At 33.6% G+C, this 12,129-nt stretch overlaps 1 long non-coding RNA gene across 1 annotated transcript; it reads right to left on the reverse strand.

Moving 5' to 3' along the window:
* Positions 1-10,194: 10,194 nt before the first annotated feature.
* Positions 10,195-11,269, reverse strand: LOC114078085. Its single transcript, XR_003579606.1, has 2 exons — positions 10,754-11,269; positions 10,195-10,463 (listed from the first exon to the last, which is right to left on the reverse strand). It is a non-coding gene; the product is annotated as an uncharacterized LOC114078085 (long non-coding RNA).
* Between the last annotated feature and the right edge of the window lie 860 nt (positions 11,270-12,129).

A 12,129-nucleotide genomic window follows, 5' to 3' on the forward strand; every position in this document is an offset into this window, starting at 1 on the left:
TGTTTGTTGGGTACAGTACCGTGTTGTTGGTACTTACTCCTTACTTCTACATTTGTATATGCTTTGAGCCCAGACAAATCAATGGATTATGGGTAGCTCAAAATCAAGAAATGGAGCCAACTAAATGAAAATGTTTGATATGGGCTCTTTCGAGGAAACATTTAGTGTTATTCAACTTTGGTTACCTACATTCTTACATGACCACTTATTTCTTTCTGTACATGGTTTGGAGTATGATTCGCAGTTTGGAGTATGATTCACTTGATATGGCCACACATGTTTTCACTTTTGTGGGTGGATCCTAGTGGTAGATTAGATGTAATGATCCGACATTTTTCTCTTGATTGATTAGGATATCCGAACAGACTTCGTTACCCCAGATGACATATTTGGTGTTGTCTCAGAGCTGTTGAAGTATTGCAGTGGTTCTACATGTACCACATTACTTATTTTGAATTTATATAAAATCTACCATGGGTATTTAATGTCGTCAAACATTCTTATTATTCATCTAGTCGCCGAGGTCATGTTTCGATTATGTGTGATTGAATGTGGGACCATTGAGTCTAGTTCTACCGTTCTTAAGGGTCATCAACAACCACAATTACAACAGTGTTGTTAGAGGTTCTGTATGCTTGGGGTGTATCACTCGATGAGTGGTTACTTTATTATTTCCTTTTTTGGATTAAATAAGTGCCTGCTGTCTAAAATTCATTTTTTTATAACTTAAGCTCATGGAAAATTTATGTTGTAAAAAAATTATCACTCCCCGAGCTACCCCTGAAATGCGGATACGGGACCTAGGATCACAAGTGATCCCAAGCTAACACTGTTGGCATGACATGAGCATACAAAGAATAATAATACTGATGCAGAAACTAAAATATCATGAAAATGAAAATGATGAGGAATACTCATGTACAAAAACTAAATTTATCAAATCGTAGAGTTTAATACAAGAGAAATATCAAATTCGAATGCTAATTTAAATCTAACTATGTCTGGAATAAGCTAAACTGACTGGAAATGATGGGACATGCCCCTACTAGATCTAGCAAAACTGAAACTAAAGCCTAAAAATGATAAAGATAAACATGTCATTAGTCCTCGAAGAATGAGATGTAACAACCCGGAGAACTACTAAACCAAGTTAGAGTCTAACGAAAACGAATAGGTGAAACTAGAGCTTAACGTGTGAGCTTTTTAGCTTGATGTTTGGTTTTAGGTTGTATATTTTTTGTCCGAGCTTAAATTGAGGTGTCTAGGGGTTAAACGTCAAGGTACGCCCCCCCCCCCCCGAAAGACCAACCAAGGGTCAGGACCCTAAAGTTTAACTCCCAGGCTGCCTAAGATCACAAAAGCTGCCAAAATTCCAGAACTACGAATGGCCAACTAGGACCAGTAGATTTACTGATGCCCCATAGGTCATGGGGCGTGGTTCAAGGCCTGGTTTAGGAGCTGCATATCAAAACCACGGATGTGCAACACATCTTGTAGATCAATTGACGGGCCGTAGGTCCATGGGGCGTGGATTAATTGCACCTGCAATCTGCCCAAAGTCGGCCAATAGGTGGGTTAGTAATTCATTTTAGTTTGTATTAAGTAAGCGGTTGCTTAATATAGGTTTATTTCACATATATATAAAGTATTTTAAGGTATTAAACACTTTATTAACTCATTATAACTCAAGACCCCAAATCAAAAAACCCAACTACTCTTCCCTTCAAGAATCTTTGTTGTAGATACTCCATTGAAGAACCAAGAAAGAATCCAAGTTAGAGCTTGAAAAAGGGAATTTTTTTATTCGATTTTCTTGGGGTTCTACACCTAAGGTATGGGAGTTCTTCATCCCTGGGAAGCTATCACCAAAGGATTCCTTTCAAAAGGTTTTGACTCAAATCTAGAAAATCCAGTTAGCTAGGGTTGTAACTCAACTCCATGGATTCCTTTTAAAGTTGCAGTTAAGGGTTGAATGATGTTTGTATATGAATATGTGGTGGATTTTATATGATTTTAACTCATCTCCTTCAACAATCCATGAGACCCTCAATCCTAGCTACGATTCTTCTTTGCATTATCTAATGGGTTCGCAAGTTGGTCCAATTGATTAGATGTGAGTTAATTATGATGTAATTGCATGGTCTAAGTATGATTCTACATGTATATGTGATTAACCTAAGATTTCTGAGGTGAATTTGTGTGATTAGGGCTATCCATGAAAAAAATCTAATTGAGGGTTTAAAGGTGATCTCAAGAAAGATGAACTTCTTCATGAAATGCCTTAGATTAGATCACTTAGACTTGAATTGATTTAGGGTAAAACTTCTAAGCATGAATTTACTTGATTATGACTTATATGATTGATCAATAATGAAATATGTGGTCAGGTTACCTTGATAATTTGGTACACTCGATGCTTATGTGAGGCATTTTCTTGATGGTAAGGCTTGTAACATGAAGATGATTCCTAGGGAATTAATAGTGAAGGCTAAAAATGGATAAATTTAGGGTGTTAAGGCTTCAAGAAGGAAGCTATCATGTAATTTGAGTTATGTATGGCCCTATTGTGAATAGACTTCACCTACATGACCTATAGTATGATCATATGAGTTTATATGCATGAAATAAATGAACTACTTGAGTCATCATTGTATATATATTTCTTATATTGAATACTAGATGTATTGACTCAATATGACCCTTGAATGCAAAATATGAGGTGTATACATTATTGTGATATTATGATTATGGTTATGAAAACTTTTTGAATAAAGTGTCTATTATGGTAATGTTGTTGTGTCATTGGAAGGGCAATCACACACACCTACACATCCATGCATGAACATGACTATGACATGACTAAGATGTTGATTGTGTTATTGAACCTTGATATATTCTCTTATCTAATGTGCTAAAGCTAGATGTATGGGATGAGTTGGTTCATAGCCCTTGAAGGGCATATTATGAAACTTTTTATATGTTGACAAGAATTGTATATGAACTCATGATTTACTTATAAGGTGAAGATCCTACGACTATATATTGTGTGTTTGTGGTATTGATTCAAGTTATTTCTCCCCTTACAGTTACACATAAATATGCATAAATTGTTTAGGACCATGATAAGATGATTGTGTTGATTGAAAGACTATTCTCATTAACACCATGAACATGATGTGAAAGGTTTACTCACATACTAATGATTCTAAGGCTAAAAGGACATTCTCACCTAATGAATCCATGATCTACCATGATATTGTATTGGATTGTGTGTTAAGACACCCTTCCATAAACATGCACTTAAGTAAAGACTTAACATGATTATTAAAGGAAATTAAGCTTAGAACCGAGTGGATAAAAATATGAGATGGAAGATTTTACGTCAGCAAGTCCGGCTTTCCAATTCAAGTTATCTCATGGGATGGAAACTGTTTACCTCAGTTAGTCCGGGTTTCTAGTAGCAATCCCCCTATCGCATAACTATGTGCTCACATAAGTTTCTTAGCTAGTGGATCCACCTATAAGCTAAACATGTTCATTATACCTTAGGCAAGTAGAACACCTCTTTTTGGTGTGGGTTCATGACATAGGATCTCATGTAGCTCGCATGGTCTATGTCGGTTAAGTCTATATATATATCTCCCTACATGAAAAAGTAACATGAATCATGACATGAACAAGTAACAAGAACAAGTAACATGAAAAAGACAAGAACATGGGNGGTTCATGACATAGGATCTCATGTAGCTCGCATGGTCTATGTCGGTTAAGTCTATATATATATATATCTCCCTACATGAAAAAGTAACATGAATCATGACATGAACAAGTAACAAGAACAAGTAACATGAAAAAGACAAGAACATGGGTTATTTACTATAGTCCCTTAAGAGGTTCTACTTAGTGTGAATGGGGGTATGAGACTTTATTTATGCATTGCACAATTGGGCTTTGAGAGTGGGTATGGTAGTATTCCCCTAATGACATGATGATTGTAAATTATGCATGATTTACTATGAATTATGCACATGAACATGAATATGAACATGGACTAGACTTATGACTTCTTAATGGGTTCACTGAGTGTGAGTGGGGGTATGTAACTTCACTTGCACATTGCTCAAGTAGACTTGTAAGGGAGTAGTGGTGTGGTTTCCTTGTGCTATAAAGATATGTAAATTGATATATGCATGATATGAATTGTAGTTATTAATGATTTACTTATTACAAGTCTTGAATATGAATGTCTCCTTATCTATGAAGTGTTGGTTTGGTTAAGGTAAAGGTATGTGATGTATGATCATGGTGGCCTAGAAGTGATACTTAGTGTAGGTAGGATTATGGGGTCTTATCTATGCATTGCACAAGTAGAACTCAAGGTTGCTTGTGTGATAATTATGATGAGATTATTTGGTATTTGACTATGTATTATGTTATGATTGGCGACTATGTATTGTGAAGGTTTGGATATGTACTATGCTTATGTTGGAGACTATGTTTGTAGTTATGATGATAGCTCTTATGCTATAATGAATTGTATGTGAGTTTCTTTATGAGTTGAATTCTCCAACTATCCAAGATTATGTGCTAAAATGACATATAGCATGATTTCAAATGAAATGTCCCTTGTATGTATGTTTTAAGGATTTTGTGCATGGCTTCCACACTTAGTAAGTATTGTGTTAACCCCATCTTTTTACATTTTCTACAAAGTGTAGGCTTTGGAGATATTGGATTCCATTCTCGCGGCTAGGACTCTAGTATATCAAGAAGAATAAGATTGTTGAGTTCTCATTGTATTCGAGGGCTTGACCATGTGTCTTTCATTGTCTTTCTTTTATGTTTAGACTTATGTAAGGGCTATGCCCCTAAGATTGTATCTCAAGAGTTTTAATCAAAGTGTGTTTAGATGGTTTGAGACATAGTGTTATAAATACTCTCACATTTTATAATAGACTTCAATCGTGAAGAAAAGTTTTAAATTCCACATTATTTTCCTATAATCTTATGACTATGATTATGCTAATGTCTTGTACGAGATCCCTTCGGGGTCGAATATGTTGTGTCACGTCTAGGGGGTAGCCTTGGATCGTGACATGAGGACTTACCACTGATAATGTTGAACTAAATATTGGGAACCAATCTACTCGTGATGTGACTGCTGGGGACCTGAACCTATATCACGAGAAGATATAGCGCAATGTATAAATCAGTACGTGAAAGGTACTGAGCATATAAGATACAGTAAATCTGAAATAAACATATAACTAAATAAGCAATAAGTCAAGAGTATAATCTGAACATGATATAGGTACTGAATACTCAACTAACTAAATGCAATGACCAATTTAACATGTTGAGACTGAATATTGACTATACTAAAATGTAGTCAATGCAATAGAGTCTGACTAAACGGTAGGAGCTACTAATAATTGATAATAAAACAACATGAGCTAAATGTGGAGTCTGATGTATACACCCCATCGAGAGGACCCAATAAACCCTACCAGAGGTACAGGGACATGCTGGTGTGATCACTAAAATGATATCCATAGAGGGGACTTACACCCTACGCGGCTCGTAATTCTGGGACTATATGGGTTGCTAACCCTAGTCCAACTCAATTTTTAAGCTCTCCCAATAGATAAAGTGATTTAGCGCATTATGACTAAATTTCTATGTTATACTGGAAAGCTCAACGTGACATGCAAACTGAGAATGCGCAATAATATACTGATAATGACACATTCAAAAGCTGAGACATGTATATCTGAAACAATTGAATTATCTGACCTAGTATGTATAATTCACGAACTAAAAAAATACATAGCTAGGTTCTGAAATTCATGCAAGAACAAAGAAATAACATGATATTCTGATTTGGACATGTAAATAACGAATTCATGATAATCTACTGAAGTTCTAGAAACCTAGGTCTAGTCATGATAAAGGAAATCAAGAATATGACTGAAATCCAGGGATCCAATTGGCGAAAGGAACCCCCTAGTAAAATACCACATACCTGGTGACGAGTTCAACGAAGAAATCTTTCAATTTTGGGGCTGCAACCGGAGGGAACTTGTTGCATTCTTGAACTAGGTTACTCGCCACTTTCTCATCTTTCACTTCTAATCAAAACTTAGAAAATTAGACCCTTGATTTTGATCAGACCCTCAAACCATCGAACCAAGTGAGGATCAGGGAAACCTTTACGGTCCGTGGTCCCTCACACGGTCTGTGAGAGTGGCCGTGGTCATCCAGTCAACAGTTTAAGTCAGGGGTCTTTTAATCTTTTCCTTTTTGTAGGAGCCCTAAACTACGTAGTTTAAACCCTAAACTACGTGATTTTGATCTGTTTTAGCCTAGAAACATAACTAGAACTTATTATGTTTTATTCTAGTAGTATGCATTAAATAGGTGTTTGTTTGCATTTTTGTATCCTGTTGTGACTTAGCTGCATAGTTAAATTTTGTGTTAGGATTTAATATTTTGTTGCTATTTACTATTATTTACTATTCAAACCAAACTACTATTGCTATGATTAGGCTTCGATTCTTGGTTTTTCTGCTTTAAAAGAGTTGAGTTCTTACTAGCTTGAGTCATGAAAAATGTTAATTTCCTCATCCTTTGGTTAAGCTGCTATTATTAGTTTCCTATTCATGTTTAGAAGTTATTAATTGTTGTCTTGGTGTAGCCTTAAAAAAAAGTTCTACTATAGTTATACCCGTTGTAGCCTTGATTCAACAATATGTCCTTATTTAATTAAATCTTACCTTGTGCTTGAGTTATTGTTGCTGCAATTTGGTCTTGTTAGGGTTGAGCAATCTTTCTTTCTTTAGTTTTGAATATAGTACTGTTGTAACTTCATTTGTCATATTATTACATAACTTAGATGAAATTTTTGTAATGTGATTTTGATGCCAAATCTGGAAGTCATGTCCCCTATGGTCTAACACCCAATGTTTGAAACTTAAAGCAGTAGTAAATGGTTTTTTTTACATGATGTTTTTCCATATTAATACAATGGTTTGTTACTTATTTATATTTTGTTTATTTGTGTCACATGTGCTGCTTCACGAAGTCTAAATTGGACTTTTTTTCATCATATCCCCATATCTTCGAGTATCAAGTCAGCCTGTAGTGTTTGAGGGTGAAAGGGAAAGCTAATGCGAGCCTCCAAAAGCTCAAAAAAGGGATGTACACCTTCTGTATACAACAATATAAATAGATATACATAGGAAAAATATCATATTCTGGGTCAAAAATACACAAATACAAGTCGAGGAATATAGATATATGAAGTTGAATAAAATACAAGTTTTGAAAAGCCTAAATAGATTAGATACAAGTCATATGCATCTCTATATACCCAATATATGCGAAATATACAGGGAAGTGGGCCTGAAATTCAAGAGAGTTTCAGTAGTGAATTTTTTGGTGAAAATGAGCCCAAAACCCTCTTGAAATTCAGCAGAATGAAGGAGAGTTCAAAATGGGCTTTTAACAATTATTTCATGCTTTAGGTCAGGTTGCCCAAAGCTCAATTTATTTGGATTTGGGCAAAAAGACCCAAGTCCAATTGTCTCTTCTTTCCTTATTATTATTCATGTTATTGATTAGCTAACTCTATTTGTTTTGTATGGTTTAATTTAATTAAGTTTCTCTTCCTTATTTTTGAAATATATATTTTTTTACTTATTCATATATATTCAGGTACATATAATTTATTATGTCTTTATAAGAATTATGCAATCTTTCCCCTAAAAGTAACAACTAAAAATTATCTTCCCTTTTTTTAACCTAATTTAAATTTAGAAAGTTAATTGAAAAGTCATTTTAGTCAAATTCCCGGTCAATCGCAAGTTAGCGAACATTTCGAGGCCCTAATCCTTCTCGAAATGTACATTGAACTTTGAACCCTTTTATTTTCACTTGATTTTATCTGTTTAAGTCTCTTGAAACCTTAAATATTTACTTGATTTTTACTAAAAAATTAAGTGGCGAGTCTGTTTCTTTTGGAAATTTGATTTCTCTTAAATAATAAGTTTAATCGATTTTTCAAAAACATAGTCATTTTTCTTTTTCTTTTATTTTTTCAAGTAAAACACTGGCTAGAGGGCCTACAGATTAGGCCCCACGGACGCCCCCACAACTCGTCTTCAGAACCACAGATCGTGAAGGTCCCCGTGGTTCTTACTTGGGCGAGGGGTGTCTGAGGGCTAGGCTAGGGGGTTTACTGCCTAGATGTCACGGACGTCACCACAACCCGTGAATGTCCCCGTGGTTTGATGACTAGCTTTGTGAAGTCCAAAAACTGACCACGGGCGGGTTAACGAATCCTGGACATTATAATGGTTCGTGAACCTTGCCGTGGTTCGCTGTTGCAGGTACTTTTCTACAATTTTATCTGGGTCTTATTTTTGAGGTATTACAAAAAAATTGATAAGATCTATGATTGTTTGTGTATTATGATTATGTGGTGGTTGGTTCAGGTTCACTTATGATTATAGCCATTATTAATTTGAATTTTATAAGTAATGGCTACAATCATAAGTAAATGTGTCAAGGTCCTTGAGAACAAGTTGTCAGAAAAGATTCGTCCAGATGATTGTGTCAGGGTCCTTCAGAACAAGTTGTAGGTGTGTCTATGATTAACTTTGATGGTTATTAGGAATAGTTTTTGTTGTTGGTTGAGTTTACATACAACATTAGTAATCATTCGAGTATTGAGATGACCCCATTTGAGGCATTGTATCAGAGAAAGTGTAGGTCTCCAGTTGATTGGTTTGATGCATTTGAGGTGAGACCTTGGGTACTAGTATTTAGCAGGAACCATTAGAGAAAGTGAAATTCATCCAAGACAAGCTTCTAGCAACTTAAAGTATGCAGACTGAAAGGTTAGATGCATAAAATTTATAGAGGGAGAGAAAGTGTTGTTGAAGGTTTCACTCATGGAGGGTGTGGTAAGCGAGGTAAGCTTCGTTCGTGGTATATTGGGTAGATGTACTTGATGTGATAACTTTCAAATTTTGGGAAATGATGTCTAATAGACTTTAGTGAATTTGTGTTTCTTACATTTAATAAGGTTTGAGTTTCTGCATTATCGTTTGAATTTCGTAAGTTGAACAATAAATATAAGTTGGGGTTGAATTCATTGGCTCAACCACCTAGGAGGTTAATTGTGAGTACTACTCATGACTCGTTTTGAATTATCACAGTATGAGTTGTTTCATTTTGCTATTAATTACTACATGTTATTTTTGAATATTCTATATAAATTTATAGATCTATATATTATGGTTTGTGATTGATAATTGAATTTTTCTTCATATTGGTATGTTTGATGTAATAAAAATCTAAATATCTTATGATAAATAACTAACTATAAAGAGATGAAACGTTTGCGTATCGACAAATACTCGATATAAAATTTGTAATACACTTGCCAAATGATATCAATTTTCTTTCAAATACTATTTTCTTATATTTAGCCAATTTTGTGCGTATTACTATATTTTAAGTAAAAAAATATTCTATAGTAGTTAGATTGAATTTCAACGGAAGTTTTTTAGTGTATATAAACATATGTTGAAAGAAATTGGTTTATAAAGTTTTACCATATATAGAAATATAATCAAGATCTAGGGTGTGTTCGGTATATAGGAAAATTCATTTTTCATGAAAAAATATTTTTTTTTAAAAAAAGAGTAGATTTCTTGCACATTTTTTTTGTATTCAGTATGTAAGTCAGAAATATTAGTTATTTGAAAAGTATTTATATATGATCAAGACAAATATTAATTATAGGAAATGGGTGTGCACGGAGAAAGGTGTGGTCATTTGGGAATAGTGGAGATGAGGTGACTTCGAAGATGAGGTATTGGATGGTGAATGTGACATAATCATATATAGAATGTTATTTGTCAAATTTATTTCTCTACTTATGTTTGGAATAATTATTTTTTCTATTTTTATGAAATTTGTATTCCTTAAAAGAATATATCTTTTTAAAAAAATTTACCAATCTAACATGCTAAAATTGAAAAAATTTACCAATCTAACATGCGTAAATTGAAAAGTATATCTTTAAATATTTGCATTAAGGGTTTTCAAATTTAATTTATATACAAGATAATCTGATCACGGGAATACAATCTAAAAAGTACATGAAATGATTAATAGACAAAAGTTAACTAGCCAAATTCAACATGATTATGAGCATTTCTTATATCCTTCCTTGCATTTTAACTAAGTTCGAATTATTCTTTCAAGATTACATTCCTCTTCTTTTCTGGTATTTAACGCATTCATCTTCTTAAAATTTCGAATTTATCTCTGTTTAGGAGAAAACAAACTTTCTACATATGGTACAATCCAATTGATATAGTAAAACAATGACTCAATCTCAGGAACCTCAACTATTTTGCTTCTCTCTCCATTTGTATTATAGATCTCGAACTCACCTTTATACCTTAAAAAAATGATGTATTCATTAATTTCACGCGCCTCAAGCAACGTCCATAATACATTTCCTTGATGGCTGGGTTCCACAAAATGATTAAATCATAAGGAAAAACCATAAGAATTATACCATTATAGAAGAACTAACAAAACTTACGCTACTTAAATGACTGATTCTTGGAATCCGAGACTCGATAAGAGAGGCAACAGAATCATATTGAAGTGGAGTGTCTACATAGTAGAAATAATCGTCCTCATTATTCCATTCACNTATTATAGATCTCGAACTCACCTTTATACCTTAAAAAAATGATGTATTCATTAATTTCACGCGGCTCAAGCAACGTCCATAATACATTTCCTTGATGGCTGGGTTCCACAAAATGATTAAATCATAAGGAAAAACCATAAGAATTATACCATTATTAGAAGAACTAACAAAACTTACGCTACTTAAATGACTGATTCTTGGAATCCGAGACTCGATAAGAGAGGCAACAGAATCATATTGAAGTGGAGTGTCTACATAGTAGAAATAATCGTCCTCATTCCACCAGTTAAGAAGAATTTATGACGATTCACATCCTTTTGAGACATATCGAAGTGATGCCTCATTTAGGATCTTCATTTAAAGTGCACCATGATTTGCAAACGCATTTGAATCGTAAAAGCGATTTGACATCAAGTTTTAGAAGAATGTTAAAGGTTATATCATTAGGCATTTTGTAGATTTTTAGATTAAGCAACTGATTTATAGTGGTTAGTATTTGAGTTTGTGTTTTTTCTTCAGTAAGAGGGAGTATTTATGCTGCTTTTCGTCAATTTTGCCAACTAGAAGATCACCGCTTTGACCATAAACACCAATTTCATTTTGTGTTCATTTGCCAAATTTTTCGTTGTTCTTCGTCTTTTCTCCTTTAGCAATTAGTGAAGCAATAACCAGTTTGTCCTATATGTTAAGAGGTCAAAATTATTAAATTAACAAAAACTGATTTTCAGAAAATAAAAAAATATAATTTTACTAAAAATACTTTTGAGAAAAAGTTACACTTAGAAATATTTTTTAAGTAATTGTTAGGAAACACTAAATCACTCAAAAGTCTATTTTAAATTAATTGATTAAACAACAAATCACTTCTCCCAACCAACTTTTTTAAAAGAGTATTTTTCTTAAATATTAGATAATTCAAAATAAACTAATATAAGAAAGTTGGTCAAACAATTTATAAAAGTGACATTTTCTTGAGGTATAAATATCTTCTTTGTTTTATAGTTGATCTTGTGGTATAAATATCAATTCCAACTTCCATATTTTTGTTTTTACTCAAGGGATCGTTTGGTAGAGTATATTAAAAAAAATAATGCATGCATTAACTTTGTGTATTGCTAGCACCTTGTTTGCTACTCTTTTTCAACATATGTGTAACTAATGCTGCATTAGTTATGCACTCTATTGTGTATTAAGGGGCCGTTGGGTAACTGGTTAGAGTTATGCAGGTTTTAGCTTTGCAGAGTTTAGTTATGCAGGCATTAGTTATGCAAGTTTAGTTATGTTGGATTTAATTATGCGGGTATTAGCTATGTGGATATTAGTTATGTAGGTATTATTTAGTTATGTAGAGATTACCATACATGAATTACTAACTATTGAATATTAAACTTGCTGTA

This window comes from Solanum pennellii, chromosome 7 (assembly GCF_001406875.1).
Source record: "Solanum pennellii chromosome 7, SPENNV200".
Lineage (NCBI taxonomy): Eukaryota > Viridiplantae > Streptophyta > Magnoliopsida > Solanales > Solanaceae > Solanum > Solanum pennellii.